This window comes from Cryptomeria japonica, chromosome 1, assembly GCF_030272615.1.
Source record: "Cryptomeria japonica chromosome 1, Sugi_1.0, whole genome shotgun sequence".
NCBI lineage: Eukaryota > Viridiplantae > Streptophyta > Pinopsida > Cupressales > Cupressaceae > Cryptomeria > Cryptomeria japonica.
The window spans coordinates 405,378,698-405,402,631 of NC_081405.1; positions in this window are offsets into that span (position 1 = coordinate 405,378,698).

Below are 23,934 nucleotides of genomic sequence, written 5' to 3' on the forward strand. Positions count from 1 at the left end.
TAAAGCATCCAAACAACTAGTGTTGGCATCAATGACAAAACATCAATTCAACACAATCAATTCCACCAAATGACCAACAATCTCCTCCTTTGGAATTGATGGCAACACTTGATGAATAATAAGAGGGGGGGTGTTGAATTAGTATGCCAAAAATCTCTAATGTAAAACACTTAAATAGTCTGAAGATAAACCGGTAAAACAGTTTAACAGACAAACCGGTTATCACACATGCAAACCAAAATGCAAATAAAGCATTCACCCACAAAAGCAATACATCCATAACATAAGATATTTGACGTGGAAACCCAAATGGGGAAAACCATGGTGAGATGAAACTCACAAGTCACTATCTGCAGAATAGAAACCAGACTAGTTAAGGTCTTACAATGTTCTTCACTAGAACAGATCCTGTTAGGAATCTCAATCTCTGTTAGGAGACAAGTCTGATTAGAGACTACCTTGCTAGAGGATTTTAGATTCATAAAGGTGAACCACCTTGTTAGAGGATTTTACAATAGGCTTTTGGGCCTACCTGGTTAAGGGCTATAAACATGTCAAAGATGTGAGTAATCAACAAGTGTTTGATCTATCTAATCGCACAGATTGCTTGGTTAGATCCAGTATAGCTCACAGTTAATGCATTCCAGCATTACTTTAGTCTTCTCTATCTCTCACTTAGTTACAAATTGATCTTCTCAGATAAGATCGCTCTTACAACAACTCATCAACTACCTTAAACTCTAGCACAACATAAACCCTTTCAGCAGCTCCCTAAAACCCTAGACATGATGTCCTTTTAAAGGAATCTGATTTCATGTCGGTCCAATAGAATTACATTACAATTTCCTAGGTTCAATGAATCTAGACATACTCAGTAACACGACACAAAAAGCACCCTCAGTGTGTCGGCACCATCAAACAATTGGTGGATTGGTAACTCATCACAGAGTATTACCAGTTCATACAAAATACTGGTTGCCAGTTTGACAAAAATGAAGACTGGTAAGAATGTGTTATGCTGCTTTGCTCCCTCGTACCACTTGAGATCTACGAACCGCTTGGGGTCGACATGCCGCTTCAGACTGGGAAACACATTCTGCAAAATCACCAATAGTCTAAAGACTAGAATACAACATACTGGTTGGAATAGATACCAGTTGAGCTCTAGCTCATACATATAAAGGGGATCTAAATGCAAGTGTGTGTCCATCAATGACAATCACAACATAAACATCAAAAATGCCAACAATCTCCCCCTTTGGCATTGATGGCAACACTTAGGAAAATCAAATTTTGACATCTAAGTGTTTTACAACAAAAACATGCCATTAACAAAATTGCTCCCCCTAAGCATATACACTATCCCTTAATCAATACAATGTATATCAATTTTGCATATAGAGCATATACATTGAGATATCAGAGTATAAAGCATATATCAAAGCATATATCAAAATTTTAAAGCCAGATACTTCTCCCTATTCTTCTCCAAAATAGATAGATTACTTCTCCCCCTTTTCCAACAATGAAAAAGTACCGCTAAACAGCCCTGTTTCCATTTGATATTAAAATAATAAAAGTTTATGACAACAAGGAATAATACTTGTCAAAAACCGATTTATAGTCCTGCAAAAATTGTTTCATTGATAGAGACCAGGACTCAAGTAGGGAGGTGGCCACTTCTTTCTCTGTTTATATCTGGGATACCTGTTCTTCCATGGCATCAACTATGCTCATCTCTTGCGTAACTTTCAAGGCATCCAATTTTAGATAACACTTCTAAAGAATTTGCAGACGTGGAAGTAAAACTAGTTGTAGCTCCTACAAATCTCTAGACCGTGTACTGATCTCTTGCTCCATTTTGGCTGACTGGATCTGAAACCGGTGAATGGTTTGCCCATAAGTTGCAAAGGAATCATAAGGTGGCTTAAATGTGCTTAAGTAAGACTGTAAGTCCATTTAAAGCTTTTGCTTCTAGGCTAGTACATCATCGTAGAATAGATGGGGTTGACAGATTTTGCTTAGTAGCAGATTTCCCTCATCCAAAGCATCCCCTTATATCCTTTTGGTCTTTTAGCAGTTCAGACCAGAGTTCATTCAACTTCTTCACCAAAGCAATGTTAAGAGCCTTTTGATGCTCTTTCTTGACATTTGCCTCAGCTACTTCTTCCAGGCTCTGCACCTGATCATCCACTACAATACATAGTAGCTTAAGCTATGCTAGTGATGATTCAGTGTTGGGAAGATTGGTGTCAGGGATCAAACCGGTAAGGGTGTCTACAGCCGCTTGAATTATATCTTGCTCCTTTTTCCTTTGAATGATTTCAAGGCACTCTTGAGAAACCTTGATGCTCTGCATTAGCTCCAATTCACTTGCAGACTGGAGATCGATAGGACTAGTTGTATCAATCAGTTTGGCTTGACTCTCGGTTGCCTTCGGAGTCTCCATCTATGTGCTCTTCACCGCTTCCGCTGCCTTGTCCGCTTTTCTTTTCTCCACTGCCTTGTCTTCTTCTTCCTTCTTCTTTTTCTCTGCTTCCTTCTTCTTTTCTTGTTCCTTGTCTTCTTCTTCTTTCTTTTTCCTCTTAGCTTCCTTCCTCTTCTCTTCTTCTTTCTCTTCCTCTTCCTTCTTCTTTTCTTCTTCCTTTTGCTTTTCCTTTTCTTTATCTTCCTCTTCCTTCTTCTTCTTTTCTTCTTCCTTCTTCTTCTTTTCTTCCTTATCCTCTTCTTCTTTCTTTTTCCTCTCATCTTCTTGCTTCTTTTTCTCTTCATCTTTTCTTTTCTCCTCTTCTTCTTTTCGCTTTTTCTCATCTTCATCCCTCTTCTTCTTCTCTACCTGTTCCTTAGTCGCTTCCTATTTGTCCTCGGCTTGCTCACTACCCTGTTCGGCCTATTTCACCTGTTCTATTCCCTCAGAAGGTATGTCTTGAGTGACATCTTCTATGTCCAGGGCATCGACATCAATCATGTCGATTGCTTCTTCAATTGAGTTTCCTTCATCAAAAACTTCATCCAATTTGGATATAACTGGTTCTTTTTCTGCTTGCAGGTTGACCATATGTGCTTTGTGAGCATGGATAGCATGATCCATATGTTGATGAGTGTCTTTTTCAACATCATCAATTCTTCCCTCTAACAGCCAAAGTCTTCTTCTCCTTGTGAAGAAGAGTCCTTTATTTTGGTCCAAAACATCAAATAATTCTGAGTTGAGAGGTCGGGAAAGTATTGTGCAAAGACTTTCTCCCTAATCTCTTGTTCTTTTTCTATGGCAATGCACCATTTATTATCTAATGCCTTATATAATGAATCCAGCGTCTGAGATTTAATCTATGATGGTGAACTGTCATTCTTACACAAATAAATAATAATCTCCTGTAGTACTTCTTCTTTCTCCTCATCACTAAAATCATCATAATAATCTACTAAATCATGAAATAATTTTCTCCTAATATCCTTTATTGTTCTTTGATAATGTGTCAAAGGTTTATATGAGGAGATATCAATATTTACCAGTGCAGACGTTGTTGGTTCATTCTTCTTCATCTTCTTCGTCTGTCTAGCCTTCTTTGGCACCTCCTCAGACTCATTCTCTTTAGAGTCTAGTTCATTTGACTTAGTCTTCCTTTTTCTTTCAAAGACTTTTGCCGATGCCATTTTTGGTTTCTTCTTTGCAGGTGACCACTTGGTCACTCTTGGAGTTGTAGTAGTAGCCAGTGCCAATGCTGCAAGAACTGCCTTTGTCTTCTTTGTTGTCAGTTCTATTCCTTTCTTAATAGAGGGTTCCTCGACCAGTGCAATCCTTTCCAGATAGGTTCCAGTCCTCTTTGCCTTAGGATCAAGAGGTGAGGCAATAAGGGTTGAGGCATACCCTTCCAACATATCGTACATCACCTCATAGTCCATTGGCTCCACTTCTTCCATTTTAGGCTCAATAGCCTCCATTAAGCATTTGTCCACCTGGATGGTGAAACAGATGTCATCTTCATATTTCTTCATGATATCACTTGAGATCCTCATCCTTTGGCTCATCTTCCATCTAAACTCATCAAAATACTTGTTCAGCACATCAGGGTAACCGATTCCGATTGCTTGAATGCTTTCCTTGATCTGCTTGGTTACCGGTTGGTCAGGAGACCACTGGACATCTCCTACTCCAAGAAAGTAGCCTTGGAAATAGAAGAACAACCCAACCAATAGTTGTCCGAACTTGAATCTCAGTGCATTATCCTGTTTGATTGACTTCAGATTAGACAAGAATTGCCTCTGCATACTGGTGCACAGGTCAAATGATGCATCCTCTTTAATCATCTGGTAAGTGGCATTTACCACTGCAACAGATACAGAGTTAATTCTGCTGGCAGAGAATGTTCTGTAGCCTATCACCATGCAGGCATACTTAACAAGATCATCCTTGATGGAGTTGAATGTCATGCCTTGTGAATCGCTCACTAAACTGGTGAGCCTTGACATTTCCATTTTGCTTATTGTCCTTAGGGCTGACACTTCCCCTATGTTGCAGAAATCGGTGACTGCATGAATTGTTTGCAGCATGATATCATGCATCCTCTCCAAGTACATCTTATCACCATGGACTCTGCTCAAAATGATCCTAATATGATCCTCTGTAAAGTCTTCTAGAAAGTATACTGCATTATGGAGTTTCTTCTTCTCTAAGATACTATATTCCGGTTTGATTTTCTTATCCTTTCCATAAAATAGACCTAGTTGAAAGTGGATGGCTAGAGACCCCAGGTCTTCAATCTTGCAATCAATATAGTCAAAAATTCCCTCTTCTTCTATCACTCTAGCTAGAACTTGTGATAGGGCATTATACTTTAACTTCCTTTGAATGAAACTTTCAAACTCAATGGATGTACTAGAACTGGTATGAGATGCGGAAGCCATTGTAGAATATTTTAAGAACTCGAGGAATACCTTTAAAATGCAAATTTAGAGCTTTATGATTCTCCTTCACTCCATACTCCATCGGTTTCCAAATCACCACTTTGTGTTCACCTGACCGCTTGCAAATTGAATTTGAATCTCCTTCATGATTTGTCAATCTCTTGAAATCTCAGCTCAAATCGCCTTTTCTTCGCTCTACTGTTTAAAAAAAAATTCTTCGCTCAAAAACAGATAGTGAGAAATGATTTGAAAAATGCTTTTATACAGGTCTCTCACCTACCACCATTAATGCTCCTCTATTAGGGCATAAACCCTAATTTTCCTTTTTATCATTTTCAGTCTTCTGCCATGCGATAGGTATCACATACCGGTTAAGGTCCTTTACCAAACCGGGGGTTCGAAAACATTTTGCCATTTTGCTCCCCCTAAGCCTTTTGAAGCTTAGTTTGCTGGTTCCAATATTTCCACACTAGGTGCAGAAACCGGTTCCTCTTCCAACATTGTTGGTTTCTTTCTCCAGGTTTTGTTCATGTCCACTTGAACTGTTTCAACATCAATTTCTCCTTTCGGAGTGACCAGTATATCATCAGATATACTATTTCTGCTTCTGCAGAAATTTGCAATGTGACCCGATTTGTTGCAGTGGTAGCAAACCAATCCAGGTGCTCTCCAAGGTCCATTGTTCATGTTTCTATTCTTCCTTTTGCATGTTGCAGTAGTGTGACCATGACCATGACAGATCATACAATTTTCTCTCCATCTGGTTACCGCTTGATGGCCATCGCTTCTTGACTAATGATTGAAGATATTAAACTAGTTGCATTTCTGGTTCACAAAAGGTTCAGGACCAATTCCTTGGGTCCTTTGAGGATATCTTCCAGTGTTATTCATCACAGACCTGCATTCAAATTCTCTATGCCCAAACTTGTTGCATGCATAACAATGACCATTGAACTTATTAGATCTAGGTACATTGTTAATAAAGTAAGGAAAATTATTGTAGGCTTTGCTCCTACATACATTGGCAGTGTGTCCTTCTTTAAGACAATTAAAGCAAACAAGTTTGAATTTTCGCTTACCTTTTCCTTTGAATGGCGGTTGCTTCTTTGATGCTTTAGCATTTGTTCCTGAGGATTCTCCTTCCTCATGTCCAGAGAAACCAAGTCCATTGGTATTCTTTACTGGTCTAGATGACTCAAGCTTTTTCTCTAGCTTGACAGTACTTTTGCTGAACTTAGCAAGTATTTCCTTTGACTCAAAGAATTCTTTGGAAATAGTAGTATTTGTCTTCGTTAGGCTTGGATTTTCAGAGATGGCTATGTTCAGTTCATCTTGTACTCCTTCTTTTTCCATTCTTCTCTCATGAAGATGAGCAGTTAGTGCACAAATCTCTTGTTTCAACTTGGAGATCTCATGATCTCTGTCCTTCACCAAATCTTCAGGTTTCCTCCTGTTCTCAAGCTCTTGACTAAACCAGATAGTCAGTCCTTCCAACTCCTTTCTCAGGTTGGATTTTGATTCAATCAACTTATTTACTTCTGCTATCATGGCTTCCATATCTGCTTCATCTGCAAAACTATTTTTAGATAGCTCCATCAGCTTTTCTGCACGTTCTCTCCTTTTTGCTTGAGATACCTTGTATTTGACCATAAGATCATCATAGGCCTGCTTAGACTAAGTGACCAGTTGAGTAAGTTCCCTCAGGGTGTATTCCCCCATATCTATTTCCAAGTGGTTAAACTTATAGAAAGGCTGGCTCTAATACCAATTGATGAATACTAAGAAGGGGGGGGTGAATTAGTATGCCAAAAATCTCTGATGTAAAACACTTAAATAGTCTGAAGATAAACTAGTAAAATAGTTTAACAAACAGACCGATTATCACACATGCAAACCAAAATGCAAATAAAGCATTTACCCACAAAAGCAATACAACCATAACACAAGATATTTGACGTGGAAACCCAAATGGGAAAAACCACAGTGAGATGGAACTCACAAGTCACTATCTGCAAAATAGAAACCAGACCGGTTAAGGTCTTACAATGTTCTTCACCAAAACAGTTCCTGTTAGGAATCTCAATCTCTATTAGGAGATAAGTCCGATTAAAGACTACCTTGCTAGAGGATTTTAGAATCATAGAGGTGAACCACCTTGTTAGAGGATTTTACAAAAGGCTTTTGGGCCTACCCAGTTATGGGTTATAAACTTGTCAAAGATGTGAGTAATCAACAAGTGTTTGATCTATCTAATCGCACAAATTGCTTGGTTAGATCTAGTATAGCTCATAGTTAATGCATTCCAGCATTACTTCAGTCTTCTCTATCTCTCACTCATTTACAACTTGATCTTCTCAGATAAGATCGCTCTTACAACAACTCATCAACCACCTTAAACTCTAGCACAACATAAACCCTTTCAGTAGCTCCCTAAAACCCTAGACATGATGTCCTTTTAAAGGAATCTAATTTCATGTCGGTCCAATAGGAGTACATTACAATTTCCTAGGTTCAATGAATCTAGACATACTCAGTAACATGACACAAAAAGCACCGTTAGTGTGTCGGCACCGTCAAACAATCGGTGGATTGGTAACTCATCATAGAGTATTACCGGTTCATACAAAATACCGATAGTCAGTTTGACAAAAATGAAGACTGGTAAGAATGTGTTATGCCGCTTTGCTCCCTTGTACCGCTTGAGATCTACGAACCACTTGGGGTCGACATGTCACTTCAGACCGAGAATTACATTCTGCAAAATCACCAATAGTCTAAAGACTAGAATACAACATACCGGTTGGAACATATATCGGTTGAGCTCTAGCTCATACATATAAAGGGGATCTAAATGCAAGTGTGTTTCCATCAATGACAACCACAACATAAACATAAAAAATGCCAACAACACTAGATGCGAAAAACATCTAAGTACCAAGAAATGCCAGACAAGTCTCCCCCAAATGGAAGACAGTCAGCAATCTCCCACATATAGCTTTGAATGACAATATCTCTCCCTTTACTTTTCTTATTCATATTTCTCCCCCTTTGACTTTTTCTTTTTCTTTCTTTGTCTTTTTCACATCAATATCTCTCCCCCTTTGACATCAATGCCATAAATATAACAAAAATATCAAAGAAAAAACATAAACTACAATGCTGACTACTCCCCTTGAGCAGTAGCATCCCACATTAGTGTCAAGATGAATAGTATCTTTGATAGTGCATGCTAGACTGATGCCAAATGCATCAATCTAGTCTCTACTGGAGGGGCAAAAACTCTCAATCTATCTCTCAGGTACTCAAATGATTCCTTGGGCAAAGGTTTAGTGAAAATATCTACAATCTACTCTTTAGTGTTCACATAAACCAGTCTAACTTCATTTGCTTCCACCTTTTCCTTTAAAAAGTTATACTTTATAGATATGTGCTTTGCTTTAGAATAAAATACTGGATTCTTTGATATATCAATAGTAGCAGAGTTATCACAATGGATAACTACCAGTGCATCATAATCCACCTTTATATCCTTCAACATTTGCTCCATCCATAAAACTTGTGTACAATTGGTAGCAGCAGCAAAATACTCATCTTTAATGGTAGATAAAGAAGTACATGATTGTTTCTTGCTGATCCATGAAACCAACTTCTTTCCAAGAAAGAAAGCTCCACCGAAAGTGCTTTTTCAATCATCAACATCTCCAGCCCAATCAGCATCTATACATACACATAAAGTAAAGTTATCATCCTTAGGGTACCACAAACCATATTCTGATGTACCTTGTAAGTATATAAAAATCCTTTTCACCGCCATCTCATGATTTTCTTTAGGATCACTCTGAAATCTTGGAACAATACAAACAACATTCATAATATTAGGCCTAGTCTGAGTCAAGTAAAGCAAACCTCCAATCATATATTTGTATCTTGTAGGATTTACCGGTGCAGAAACATCTTTTCTTGTCAATTTCTCACTTGTAACCATAGGAGTACTTACCGGTTTAGAATCTCCCATACCAAATTTCATCAACAATTCCTTAGCATATTTAGTTTGACAGATGAAAATACCTTTGTCATTCTGACTAATCTACAAACCTAAGAAAAATTTCATCTCACCAATCATAGACATCTCAAATTCTTTCTCCATATTCCTAGAAAATTCTATCCATAACTTATCTTCACCTCCAAAAATAATGTCATCAAAAAATACTTCAATAATCAGTATATCATCATCAGTGATCTTGTAATATAAATTACTGTCAGCATTGCCCTTAGTAAAACCAAGCTTCAAAATATATTTATGCAATCTTGCATACCAAGCTATAGGTGCTTGTTTCAATCCATATAAAGCTTTCCTTAACCTGCAAACCATATTTGTATCATTTGCTAGTGAAAAACCACCAGGTTTCTCAATATAAACTTCCTCATCAAAATATCCATTCAAAAATGCACATTTAACATACATCTGATAAACCTTGTAGTTTTTATAAGCAACTTAGGCAAGAAATAATCTTATAGCTTCAATCCTAGCTACAGGTGCAAAAGTCTCTCCATAATCAATTCCTTCCTTTTGAGAATATCCTTTACAAACCAGTCTAGCCTTATTCCTTATAACTTGACCACCCTCATTCAATTTATTCCTAAAAACCCATTTAGTTCCAATAGCATTTTTATTTTTAGGCCGGGGAACCAAGGTCAATGTGTTATTTTTCTCAATTTGATCTAATTCTTCTTCCATAGCTTTCAACCAATATTCATCTTTACATGCCTCAATTACTGATATTGGTTCAACTTGTGAAATTAAACATACCTCATTAGTTGCCAGTCTTCTTCTTGTCATCACTCCATTGCTCTTATCCCCAATGATCTGATCTTCTGAATGATTCAATCTCACATACCTAGGAGTCTTCTGAGTTTCTATTCCTCTTCTCTATTCTTTAGTTACTGTAGAATTCTCTGATACTGCTAGAGTAACTGGGTCAACACTCTGTTTTGGTAAAGGTGTTATTGGTTTAGATATAATCATTTCCAGTGCCAGTTCCTTCTCATAAACTCTAATTTGGCTTCTGTTTAGCTCATCTACTTTGACATTAGCACTCTCTACAATTCTCTGCAATCTCTTTTTATAAAATCTATATGTTTTTATTTCATTAGAATAACCAAGAAATATGCCTTCATCACATCTAGGATCAAATTTCCCAATGATATCATCTCTCTTGATATAATATTTACTACCAAAATTTTGAAATACTTAACTCTAGATGTATTTCCAAACCATAATTCATAAGGTGTCTTACTAGTTTCTCCTTTGATATGTACTCTGTTGAATGTATAAACCGCTGTGCTCACTAATTCTCTCTAGTAGATATGAGGTAGACTAGCTTCCATCATCATTATTCTAGCAACATCCAAGATAGTTCTGTTCTTCCTTTCCACAACTCCATTTTGCTGAGGTGTCTAAGGAGCAAAAAATTGTCTTCTTATACCATGCTTCTCACAAAAAATATTAAACTCACCAGATGTGAATTCTCCACCATGATATGACCTCAAACATTTAATCTTCAATCTTGTCTTAGTTTCCACTTTAGCCTTAAATATTTTAAACTTTTCAAACGCTTCAAATTTTTCTTTTAGAAAAGTAACCCACATCATTCTAGAATAATCATCAATGATTAGCATGAAAGATCTATCACCTTGAAAACTTTTAACTCTAGTAGGATCACACAAATCAATATGATAAGATCAAGAACATTATTTGATTTATCTTGTATACTTCTAAAAGAGGTTTCGACCTGTTTACCCATTTGACATTCTTTACATACCGGATTATAGGGCTTCATAATCTTAGGTATATCCCTAACTGCCTTAGTTGAACTGATCTTCACAATGCAATCAAAACTCACATGACACAACCTTTTATGCCATATCCAACTCTCATCAATCTGTGTAATCAAACATGTCTTCTCATCAGAGTTCAAATGAAATATATTACCTTTTGTCTATGTATTGGTTGCAATCTCCAAACCAGATCTGTTAGTGATTTTGTATTTTCCATCCTTGAACTATAATTGAAATCCCTTATCTACCAATTGTCTTACACTCAAAAAATTATGCCCTAAACCTTCAACATAATAAACATTGTCAGTATTGTTCTTACCATCCAGTGATATAGTTCCTTTCCTTTGATCATACATTCTTTGTCATCTCCAAATCTAATTAGACCGCCATCAAATTCTTGCAAATACAGAAACTTCCCTTTATCTCCAGTCATATGATGTGAACAACTGTTGTCAATTACCCATTCATCTTTGTCTTAAATTTTAGCACCAAGTGCCTTCTCTTTAGGTACATTATCTTCCAGTGTTGGATCATCTTCCTTGATACCAAAAAAAACCCATTCCTTCCCATTGTCGGAACCACTAGCAGAGTCTTTTGTCGGTTCATCATCAGAATCAATAATGACTTCCTCATCTGTTGTGTAGTATGATATGTCTTTGTTTTTCCTATACTTATACTTGTTCTTATACCCAGCGTTAGGCTTAAATGATCATCTAATTCTTTCTTCAAATCTGGAATTCCTTTTAGGACATCTAGATGCAAAATTACCAATCTTATTACATGCAAAACACTTAAAAGGTCCTATTCCTTCATACTTACTTCCTACTGGTCCTTTAGGTACTCTTCTAGTAAATAGTTCTTCAAGTTGCTCAAACTCATCATCTTCTCTCTTCATATCTTCTAATTCCTTTGCATACAAAGCTTTCTAGTCTTGCTTATCGGTTGTAGATGTAGATGCATGAAAAATAGGTCTAGTCTTCACAGCTCCAGAAGGTCCAAATTCTTCAAGCTCAAAAGCAGATAGTTTCCCAACCAAAGTATCTTTGTTGATAGATTATTAGCCATTATTCTCAACTCATTAATAGCAGTCATCTTCATTTTCTAAGTCAGTGGTAGGACTCTCATAACTTTAGAAACAATTTCATCTTCGCTCAGAGTTCCACCACAACATTGAATTCTTATAACAATCTCATTTACCCTTTCCATGAATGTAGTAATCCTTTCATCTTATTCCATCTTCAATTTTTCATATCTCACCCATTAACCATCAAGTTTAGCAATCCTCATTGTAGGGTCACCTTCATTAAGAGTCTCCAATTTATCCCATAAAGCCTTTCCAGATGATTTATCAGTTAATCCCACTATTTACTGATCAGAAAGTGTACTCAAGATGGATTCTCTTTCTCTACAATCATTCTCAAGCTCCTTTTCTAGTTTTTCTAGAGGAGGACTGTCAGATCCTAGATTATAGGGTGTGACACCATTCTGTGTGATCTCCCAAATCTCCTTGCCAAGATATCTTAGATGAGTTTCCATCTGAATCTTCCATATTGTATAATTTGTTCTATCAAGCATTAAAATATCCCTTTCAATGATAGCTCCAGAATAACTGGATGAACTTGAACTGTTAGTCACTATAGGATCTACCTCAAGTGGTTAATATTTATGCAGAGAGGACCAAAGCTCTGATACCAATTGTTAGATAGTTCAAATAACTGGAAGACAACTGAGAGGTGGGGTGAATCAGTTGTCACAAATTATCGAAACCATTAGCAATTTAAACTTTAATACCGGAACCCAAAACATTAATACCAGAATAACAGTTAAACCAATTAAGCATAGACAATAATTACAAAATAAATCCATCCACATAACACCAAGATTTGTACATGGAAAACCCAGTAAAGGGAAAAACCGCAGTGGGAAGCCTACCCACAGTCAAATAATACTTTTGTAGTAAGTATGTAAATTACAATTGAGGGGCCTGCATTTGCAAGAAGGCCAACAGCCTAGAGCGCACTTCTCATCACAAAAGGAGCCTCACTAACTACATATAAATCTATACTACAATCCAAAGAAGTGTTGAACTGCAAAAGATGGCATCTCCTATGCCTAAGTACAGTTCTAGTTAAGCTCAATACCGAAGGATAAAATCCTCTTATATAAACCCAATTTGATCTCCAATGATCGACCAACTCCTCTTCCTAAATAATATTACATTATTCGCACATTACATTCCCTGACTATGACCTCTAACGTAACCATGATGATCTACAACGAGATCTTACATCTATATATACAAACCCTCAACCATAAACAATCAGGTCGGCCACCAAGCAATAAACCAATTACATAATTACAAACCATGTCAGTCTTAGACCAAACAACACATAAGACATCCCATAAATACATCGATAGGTCTAATCCACATGTTGCATTAGAGTCCGTCCATAACCTAGATCAACCGGGACCCAGTATAGGTCCACACACTACAACAATGATCTCCATCTACCAAGTCTTGAACATGATCACCAACAATATCCTGAAACTCCACTAGAAGCTGCACCAACACCACTTATTGAATTCATCAAAGATCTCCACCAAAAGGTCTGCTAGTGAAACCCTCACCGAAACTAGAAACCAAGCTTCTAAGCAAGAAGGATAGCATCCAATCACTATACCAAAACCAATTGACCAAATATGAGCACGAGTATCATGAACAAGCCAATTCCATCACCAAACTATACCAGAGCCTACTGGATCACGTCAGATCCAGATCAACTAGAAACCACTCATCCTATCAAGACCAGAAGAGTGTTGGTAAAGCATCCAAATAGCTAGTGTTGGCATCAATGACAAAACATCAACGTAATACATCATCAATTCCACCAAATGGCCAACAACATGATGATACAAGATAAATATAAAATGAGCATATAATATCCAACAAGAGTTCTCAAAGCCCCAAAACAATGATACTCAAAATAACATAGCTATACATTAAGAACAAATGAAACTTATAAATAAGATTACTTTGTCCTTTACAAGGTATATGATTAAATATACATAGCCATGAAATTATACATATGATCATCGTTTACATTACAATGTATCCAAAAGGATGTATTCTCCATGAGTACAACAATGAAGAGTACAAAATCTGGAGCATAATGTAGGTCTTCAATCTCCTCACGAGCCATCACGATGAGGATGCAAGTAGAACCAAAACCTAATGGGTGCAAAAAGTACTCCACCCAACCATGTGGTAAAATAAAGTCCACTCCCTGTGCTAGGAGGTATAAGCTAGACCCAAGAGATGAAAAGAATAACAAGATGATACAAAAACTCTCACAAGACTTACAAGCCTACAAACACAAGTGACCCACAAGATTATGATCACAGGAACTCACAAGTACAACAACTGACTTCTAGAGGGCCAAGCAATCAACATAAGAATAAAACCAATAGGAACCACTAGATATGCAATAGGGAAGAGTGTCATCACTAGGTTGTCATGAGTTACCTTGGTAGGTCTTCACTAGGTCCCGACCCCCTTCTTGGGTTACCCTAGTGACCTCTCTCGACCCCTAGCCCCCAAACAAACTCTAGTGGACCATACCAACCTTTTGTAGGGACAAGATAGGTGGATGTCATTCTAGGCCTTCTCAACTTATCCTGAACCTATACAAGCGTTCGAAAGTAAGAGAGGCAACAAAATTAATATTTATTAATGTGAGTTAGCTACCCACCCCGATTCATTATTTTGTGTTTTCAATTGATTACAAAACTTTCATTGAGTTACCCTAGTGACCACTTTGTGTCCCGAACCCCAAAGAAAGCCACTCCCCCATGACTTGCACCTAGGAAATCAAAATACAAACACAAGGTCTACGACACCCAAAAAATCAAGAGTCAAGACCCCTATACCATAGCTAGGTTGACTAATTTGCTAGAATAGGTTTACAAGCAAGGAGGTTCAAAGATACAAGGGTAATAAGTATTGAGATTACATAGGACACCAATCATATTGCACAATTGGACACTCAAACATTGTCCTAGCCTCTGGAATGTAAATACAACATAACTGTTTAATCCATAGTAACAGGTAAAAATCAAGAAATTGCTAGTCTCTAATTGTCAAGCATAAAGGAATTCAATCTTAATATCATATCAAAGTATCCAAATAACTTCATTTCAACCATTAATTTCAATGAAACATTATTTTTTAGTAATCCAAATTAAAGCCATTTATCCCACTTTAATCATATTAATTTGCTCAATTATACTAACATTTCAATGATATTAATTAGAATATCGGAATACATTTTTACCATTTAGATATAACAATTCGTTAATCAACATATTAAAAGGAAGATTTCAAGAGATTAAAGCATCTTGGTCACAGAGTGGCATTACTTTGAGGGAAGGAAGTCATGGGGAAAACTGCCTACAACAATGGGAAGGTTCCGCCCCCCCAATGACTGTGGGGAGGCTCCCCACCGCAATGGGTAGAGCCGCCCATAGTCGTGGGAGGCTCCCCACCGTGAGCCCTCCCATGACTATGGGAAATGCTCCCCATAGTCATGAGCTAGACCACGGTTGTGGGTCAAGCCTATGACTACCAAAAGCATCATAACAAATACAATAAATTGCACAATGTAGGTTTAAAATAAAAATTAATATTTTCATTAATAATTATATATATGTATGTATATATCTATATATATTATGTACATACATACATACATACATACATACATACATACATACATGCATGCATACATACATACATACATATATTATGGAATCATCAAGACAGATATACAAGAAAATACTTTGAAAATTTTCTTTAGGAAGAATAACATTATCTTTTTGAATCCTTGAAATCCAAATGCCCTATTTTTCCAGAGAATATAATCTAACCCCAATTTCTTTTTCCCAATTTTTTAAAAAACAAGATCAATCAAGAATTTAACCAAAACAAAGCCACAAATTGAAAACTTTTCCAGAAATCTAATTAATCCCTTGAAATTTAATAATCTAAAATCTGCAACCCCAAATTTCCCATAACAAGTATTTCCTTTTCAAAATTTCTCTACACAAATAAACAATAATCTAATTTCCTTCAAATAGGAACGAATTTTACATGAAAGAAAATAAACAGATCCAAAAATAAACCTACCTCTATATGCTAATTGGAAAATCCCACAAAGGTAGAAATAAAATCCCTCCAGCAAATTCCCAGCTACACAAGGCTCAACCAGATAGCTTCAATCCAACAAATCAAGCAAATATTCCATTACCCATTTCTCCATTTTTTATTTTTTATTTCTTTGTTCAACTTAGATATTTACCCAAATCCCATTTCATTTCCCCATACTAGAAAATTTTCTCATGCACAGAGCCATTTCTTCACGGCAAGATCCTCCACTAATAGCCCCCAAAAAGAAGAATTTAATTATTTCCCAATGTAACTCCCCATAATTTTGCATGTGAGATTCTCCATATTTAATTTATTAATTAAGGATTTAGTTTCTTCTTGTAACTCCTATGCGCCAATTTTAAATTTTAAAATAATTAATTATTAATTACCCCTTTAAAACTAATTTACCTTGAGCATGATAAAATACCAAATTAAATATCCTATCTCCCAATTTAATTAATCTTTTATAATCAAGGATAAAATAAATTAATCATTTTACAAATAACATTAATGCAATTTAATCTTGCACAAATTCAATTTAATTAATTAATTAATCAATAATATTCAAATACCATTAATCTATGATATTAATCTCTTCCACAAAAATACTAGATAATTATTAAACTATACATATGAGTAATGAATTGCAACAAACTTAAACACAAAAGACCAACATAGATATCGACTGACATGACTAGACAACCAAGAAACAAGGATACCTGACTGGGGACTTATTCTCGTAGGAATGATGGTACAACAAGGGTTTGACTAATAACTCCAATTTCCACTTTATCATTGGGTTGTAGAGCACGCTCAGACCTGAAGATTTAGGTGGAGTCGATGCTCAATACATGTTATTGCATAAAGGAATTGTTGAACATGTACATATAACTCATATAATAACATATCCATGAAAAGAGAATGGAAGCAACATAGCTTGCCCATAAAATATTAGTGCAATGCTTTTCCCTTTCACCCAAGCACATAAAGGATAAAACAGTGTATGGTCAGAAAAAATATTCATCAATAAACATAATGATTAAATTCTAACACCACATATATTAACCATCTCAATGATCATCTAACTATCAAAGCATAGATAACATCAAATAACACATAATAGTTAACAATATGAAAGTCACCATTATTCCAGCAATCCACATGTTGGAATCAATGAACACTGAGAGGGGGGGAGGGTGAATCAGTATTTTATAATTTGCAAACTTATCAAGCTAATTCTTAAACCATCAGATGCACAATAAAGAACGTGAAATAAAAAAACATAAAGCAATTAACCATGCAACCATAACACCAATATTTTTTACGTGCAAACCCAAAAAGGGAAAAACCACTATGGGATTTGAACCCACAGTATTATTATACTATGGCCAAAAGTATGATAATATTATATATGGGGAATGCACTTACATTCATACACACTATCTAGAGCTCACTACTCATTACCTTACAGACTAATAAAAATGATTACAATGATGAATGAACTAAAGTATAGAATCTAACTCTGCCAAATTATAGTTCCGGTTAAGCTCAAATTATCTCCTGCACCTGATCTGTCACTCTTCTCTGATTTCCCTGTCTGTCACTAACTGGACCACCAAAACCTTCAATCACATTCACCAAACTCACAAATTCACTCATAAAAACTCTCTTCTCTCATCACATGCACCAAAATGACCAGCCAAATTAATCTTATATATCTGCACCAACAAAAAGAATCATTAACAATGTTGGCCTCCAAAAACCACATAATGCACAACATGAAATGTGTATCACCAAGTCAGCTCAATCTGATCAAAAATACGAATGTGGACCAAAACAAGATGATAATTAGCTTCCCATAAGTTGGCCCAATCACCTCAAACATGAAACTGGTCACTGAAATCAACCCATCAAATCTGCAACACACGTTGCACCAAAATTAGATTTCCCTAACTGAATTATTGAATATCGAAGCTCTAAACTTGCACATAATTCAACACCGGATATTAGGATCATGAGATAATCTGTCTCAAATCTTGAATCAACTATCTTGATCACCACAACTAAAATTACAACACCAATATCAAGATATGCACCATAGTCTCATGCTCTATCGGTTACTGAGTTCCAACATCTAGACTTAGTCCTTCTGAACAAAATGACTTTCGGTAAGTCAGATCTATGTACACCAGATGTGATTACTGACCTGAGTTACCATCAATGACAACCCCTAAGCATTCATCATGCATCAATCTTCACTAGAATAGTGTCTCTTGCCAACAATCTCCCCCTTTGGCATTGATGGCAACACTGTGAAAAATGAATTGTACACTCAAGACTGCAAAAATTCAAAATTATTCAAAATTTCAAACTCACTAAGAATGTACAAACTCCCATTGAGAATTTACACCATTTTTCACTCTTCTCTCTCCCCCTTTGACAACAATGCCAAAGATAGAAATCCACCAAAATTTATATACAAAGATATGTACAGCTGCTAACAAAAACTTGAATATGTCTGCAAAAATTGTTCTAAGGGACAACAAATGATTATCCCATGGCTTCTTGAAACTCTCCAAAATGCTTATCATCCCACTGAAAAGGTAAGCATGCATCTCTCATTCACTTCTGTCTATCAGAATAGGCTTATCTAGTGCATCCTTATCATCTTGCATGCTACTCATCAATGAATCTATCCAGGTAGTGATAATACTTCTCACTTCTAACACTCTCCCCAAAACTCTTTCCTTCTCTTGATTTAAACTTTTAATCTTGTGTAATAGACTCAAAACTTGGGGTTCAAAACAACTAGCTGAGACTAATTGGGGTGCGTATGACTGTGATATGTTCACTAGTTGTCCTTCACATTCCCTTATTTTCTTGTTAATGTCTATAGTGAACCTAGGCAAAATCAAACATAACTTGTATAACCGACCACCTTCATCAAGATCATCATGAATAATTTTTATAACAGTCACTAAACTGACTCTATCATCTTCAATCATCTTCAAAAATTGTTTTAATCTCATAGCATTGAATTGATTCAAAATTTTAGTGTCTACAACCTTCTCCAAAAATTCAAAAAAGAGAACCTTGTTGGTAATCAAGTGAGTATAATGTTATTTCTTATGTTAGTTGTAATAAGTAATGACATTAAGGTACTCTATAGAGATAGTAGTAAAGATTGTGATGTTATTTTGCTTGCATAATTAGTTAATGTGTTTATAAATCAATAAGAGGATACATGTAGGAGTGGAGTGTCATCACATGCCATCCTCTAACATAACAAACACTTTAACACACGGAATAAGCCTGATGGACATGTGGATCCATCTCAACCTCTGAGAGATTAAGGGAGATTGACTTACCATCGCAATTTCATTCCCATGCCTATCCTAAAACATCCTCCCTAGGATCAAATAATGGGGCTCAAATATTAATTATTTTGATTAGCGAATCTAACTACCCATCCCATTGATTCATTATTAATGTTATCACTTTTTTACAATCATGGTAAAATTCCAATGTGATCTGGCAATCTAGACTTCATGCATCCTTACAAGAAACCTCATGCAATCCTATCTCTTGTGATCCATAAGCTTCGAAACCAAAAGGATAAGTGACTCCCAATCAAGAAAAAGTACTTGCAATAGTCAGAATGCAAATCCATAACAAATGGAAGATAAATTGCAAATCAAAGCATAAGTTCTTATGTCCAAACTTCATAGAAAGCACACTTCACAGAAGCTCATCTCCAATCTAATACATATCTTCTAATAAAAATAAAACTTAGAAAAGAGCAAGAACCAAATAAAATAGATTATAAAAAAGAAACAAGAAATAATTCTCTGTGACTTTCCTCCAAGGCAACATCAGACTAGAAACTCACTGAACTAATATAATATCTCCTAAAACCCTTCTAAAACAACCAAATTTGCAATGAATGTTAAAACCAACATCATTCATAGCGAAATAACAAGATTTCATCTCAAGGAAAATTATGGAAAATGCACAAAGTCGTGCACTCGTGGCAAACTTCTAGCCAATAGAAGTGAACTATTTTTCTCATTCCTAAAGTTAAACTATATAATAAAATTTATGTAGGGAAATATTTATCCCAAGGCTATGGTCTAACTATAGGAAATATAATTTTCCCAAAAACACATGCATACAACCATATTTTTGTAGACATAGAGAATACACAGGAAATGAAAAATTAAAATACAAAAGGAGGAATTCCATGGACCTGCAAATAGAAGTAATGACAAAAGAATATGAGGAAGTGCCCACAAGAAATCCAACAAGCATCCCAAACCAAAAATTTGTGCTCAAGTAAAAATGCAGAAAAGATTCAAGAACGGTAACCTGACAACAAGCTCAGACTACCAAATAAAATGAAAACCAAACCAAAACCCTAGCCTCCAAGCCAAAACCCTAACCTCAAAATCAACCAATGAGAATAGAGGGTAGGTAAGGGAAATATTAAAACATATTATAAATACAAGTGGGATGTAAAAAGAGATATAACATAAGGTACTTTATTACCCCCACATAAATAATAATTAAATTATACAAATACTATAGGCTAAGATTAATTAAATAAACCAAAAGGGTAAATAAATAAATAACTGAAGGGCTAATAAAATAATTAAATAACCATTAATAAATATTAATCAATATTAAAGCTAAAAAGAATTAATAAAAAATAAATAATTAAGCAAGAAATATTAAACACTAAAGAAATAAATAAACCACAAATATAAATTAAACAATAAATATTGAATAAGTCATAAATCAACATTAAATATAAAATAATTAAATACTAAAAAGGCCAATAATCCCATAAATTAAATTGAACATTATTAACTATAAAATCATGCATAAATACATTAAATAAATCAACAATAAATAGCATACTCACAAAACCACAACTCACTAACTAACATGGTGAATTATGTCGAGATGCTAACGACTCAAAGTGAACAACTTAGACCTAGAGTAAGTGAAGGGAACTTTTGTCAACTCCAAAGCACATGCTATTGGGATTAAAGACATGCTCAAACATGTGGGTCGAGGTGGAGTCGGTGTCTGGTATCTACAAATCTTGCAACCACAAGCAATGATACAATATATGCATATATATCATAACAGGCAAGTGATAGGGAGTCACAATGGCACATCCCACTCACAATGAGTGATGTGGCATCGTACCTCTCACGAAGAGTCATATAATAATCAAACACATCACATAATCAACTCATCATATGTAATCATGAAATAGGATTCATGTAATTGATGTAGTCATAACTGGTAAAACCCTCAAAGAGAATCAACCAGCTTATGTAGCAAGAGCAACACAATGAAAGTAGCAAGAAAACATAAGGAGATTACATAAACAAACCATATTAATGCCTTAGAACTTCCAAAAATCATCCAACAATCATATAACCATCAAAGAACATCCAACAATTAACCAATTACTTGTAGGCTATCAGCTTGATACAATCCAATCTGGGACTCTAAGAATCAACCAGATCACAATATGCGAATCTGAATCCTTATTCTCAATTCTACTTCCTCTGCCCCCTATAAATGATTACATAACATTGTATTTATACCCACTGGAAAAATATCCCGGTCAACCTCATAATATTACATATACCAATGTAGGAAAATGAAACGTTTAATTAGGTCAGCCCTAAGATTAGGAAATATTTCCAAAAAATAACAACCAAGAGGTGCGGTTCAACAAGAAGGTCAGCCACATGCCAAAGAATATCAAACAAGACCCAAGATAGATCCACATGCCAAGAATCGTGTCGATAATAAAGGAAAACCAACCGGTAAGAACAAAAACTATCCTGGAAGCTAGAAACAATCAACCGGAAGCAATAACTAACTAGAAAAGAACCCAATTGAACTGAAAATATGGAATTAAGCACATGAAATATCCTAGAAACCAAAAATAATATTTTCCATGAAGAACAAGCAACTACCGGTGCCAACCGGTAAGAACACAAAAAACTACACAAAGAACTAAACAAGAATAAAACTAAAAGGAAATATTTTGGGATGATGCAAGATTGCTCATCGACCGGGGATGCTCCTTCATTAGATAACCTAGGTAGAAAAAGATGGTCCATGAGAGGAAACTCATGAATATATAAAAGGATTTGGAATAAAGACCCGATGCTTAGTTTTTATCCAAACATCTTCTTTATTTGCCAACCTTTTGTTGGGATCGAAGAACACTGAGAGGGGGGGTGAATCAATATTCTGTTGGTATGAACAATTTTTATTCTTTATACCATACACATATAAATCGATAAAAAAATAAACATATAAGAAGAAGTAAATAAACAATCCACATAAATGAACACCATAACACACAAATTTTATATGTGGAAAACCTCAAAGAGGAAAAACCACGATGGGATTTGTGACCCACAATATCAGTTCACTGGCCATATGAAAATATATTACATATAATAGGGACCTGCACACGCAGGAAGGCACACTGCCTAGAGCATACTGCTCATCACTAAAGAGCCTCACTGACTACAAGCTTTCTGCTAAAGTAAATTACTAAAAATGAACTCAAGAATGCATCTGCTATGCCAAATAGAGTTCCGGTTATGGCTCTGCTCTATACTAGTTCATAAACCCTAAGCTACTATCGGTATCTCTTCTCCAAGAATTCTTTCCAAGCTATCTATAGATCATTGCATGATATAGCATTCACAAACAAAATGATCTTCATACATATATTTTGCATTGTACAATTCTGCTATATTCTCCTATATCCACACATTTCCTATATCATTCAAAGTAACCTAGCAGACTGACCTATATACCTATTACAAATAATATGCCTTATGTCAGCTTACAATAAATTTACAAAAGATATTCAATGTCATCCTTGAAAATAATTACAAAATGATTCATTAAGTAAATCCTTCTTGATGTTGGCTTCCAATGAAGTATTGATGTCGGTGTCAGTGCCGATGTCGATGTAGCCTTGAATGCTCCAAAGTCGGTATCTATTGGTATATGCCTCCCAGTGTCGGTATATGTTAGGAACCAAGAAGGACAACTAAGAGGTGGGGGGGTGAATCAGTTGTGAACCAGTTGTCTATAAATTACAACTCAAAACCAATTAATCCAACTTGAAACTTAGTGCTGATAAAACAAACTTTAATGCCGGTAAAATAGTTTAACAGTTATAGAAATACTAGTATAACTTAATGCATGAAACAGAAAGAGAAACAACATCCACAACACATGACATAGAGAGTTTGACATGGAAACCTTGTAAGGGGAAAAATCATGGTGGGAAACCTTACCCACAATCAAATGATATTATTGCAGATAGTAAGTGTATACAAATGGGGTCTGCATATGTAGAAAGGCCAACCACCTAGAGCTCAATACTCAATCACAAAATAGAAGTCACACTGAATACAATTGGATGATTAAATCCAATAATAATGTACTACTTCAGAATAGCAATTGCAATGCTAGATTTGGTACCGATTTAAGATCTGACCATGAGTGCCAAACACCTTCATAACCTTCCTTCAACCTCCAGATAATGTCTACATAATTCGTACAAGGATCTGCTTATTTTTCACTCTTCAATATTCACACACACTCATCATGATGATCTTCAATAAGATCTTACAATCATTTTGTAGCGTCCTAAAATTGTGACACTTGCAATTTTGACTGCATTTGGGTCTTCACGATGGCGATGCAACACGGAACCTGAATGGAGACCCCGAAACTTGTTCATGACACCAAAAATTGCATTTCTCAGTACCCTGGCCTGATCCTCCTTGCACCCTACTGTCCCGGGAGGTGGGACCATGGCACCCAGCGCCCTGGTCCTTCAGGACTAGGGCACCCAGCGCCCTGGTCCCCCAGCCCTGGTCCCTGGCCCTATTTTGGGCCCGGTCTCTTATGGGACTTCGGGTCTTTATGTTTGCAAA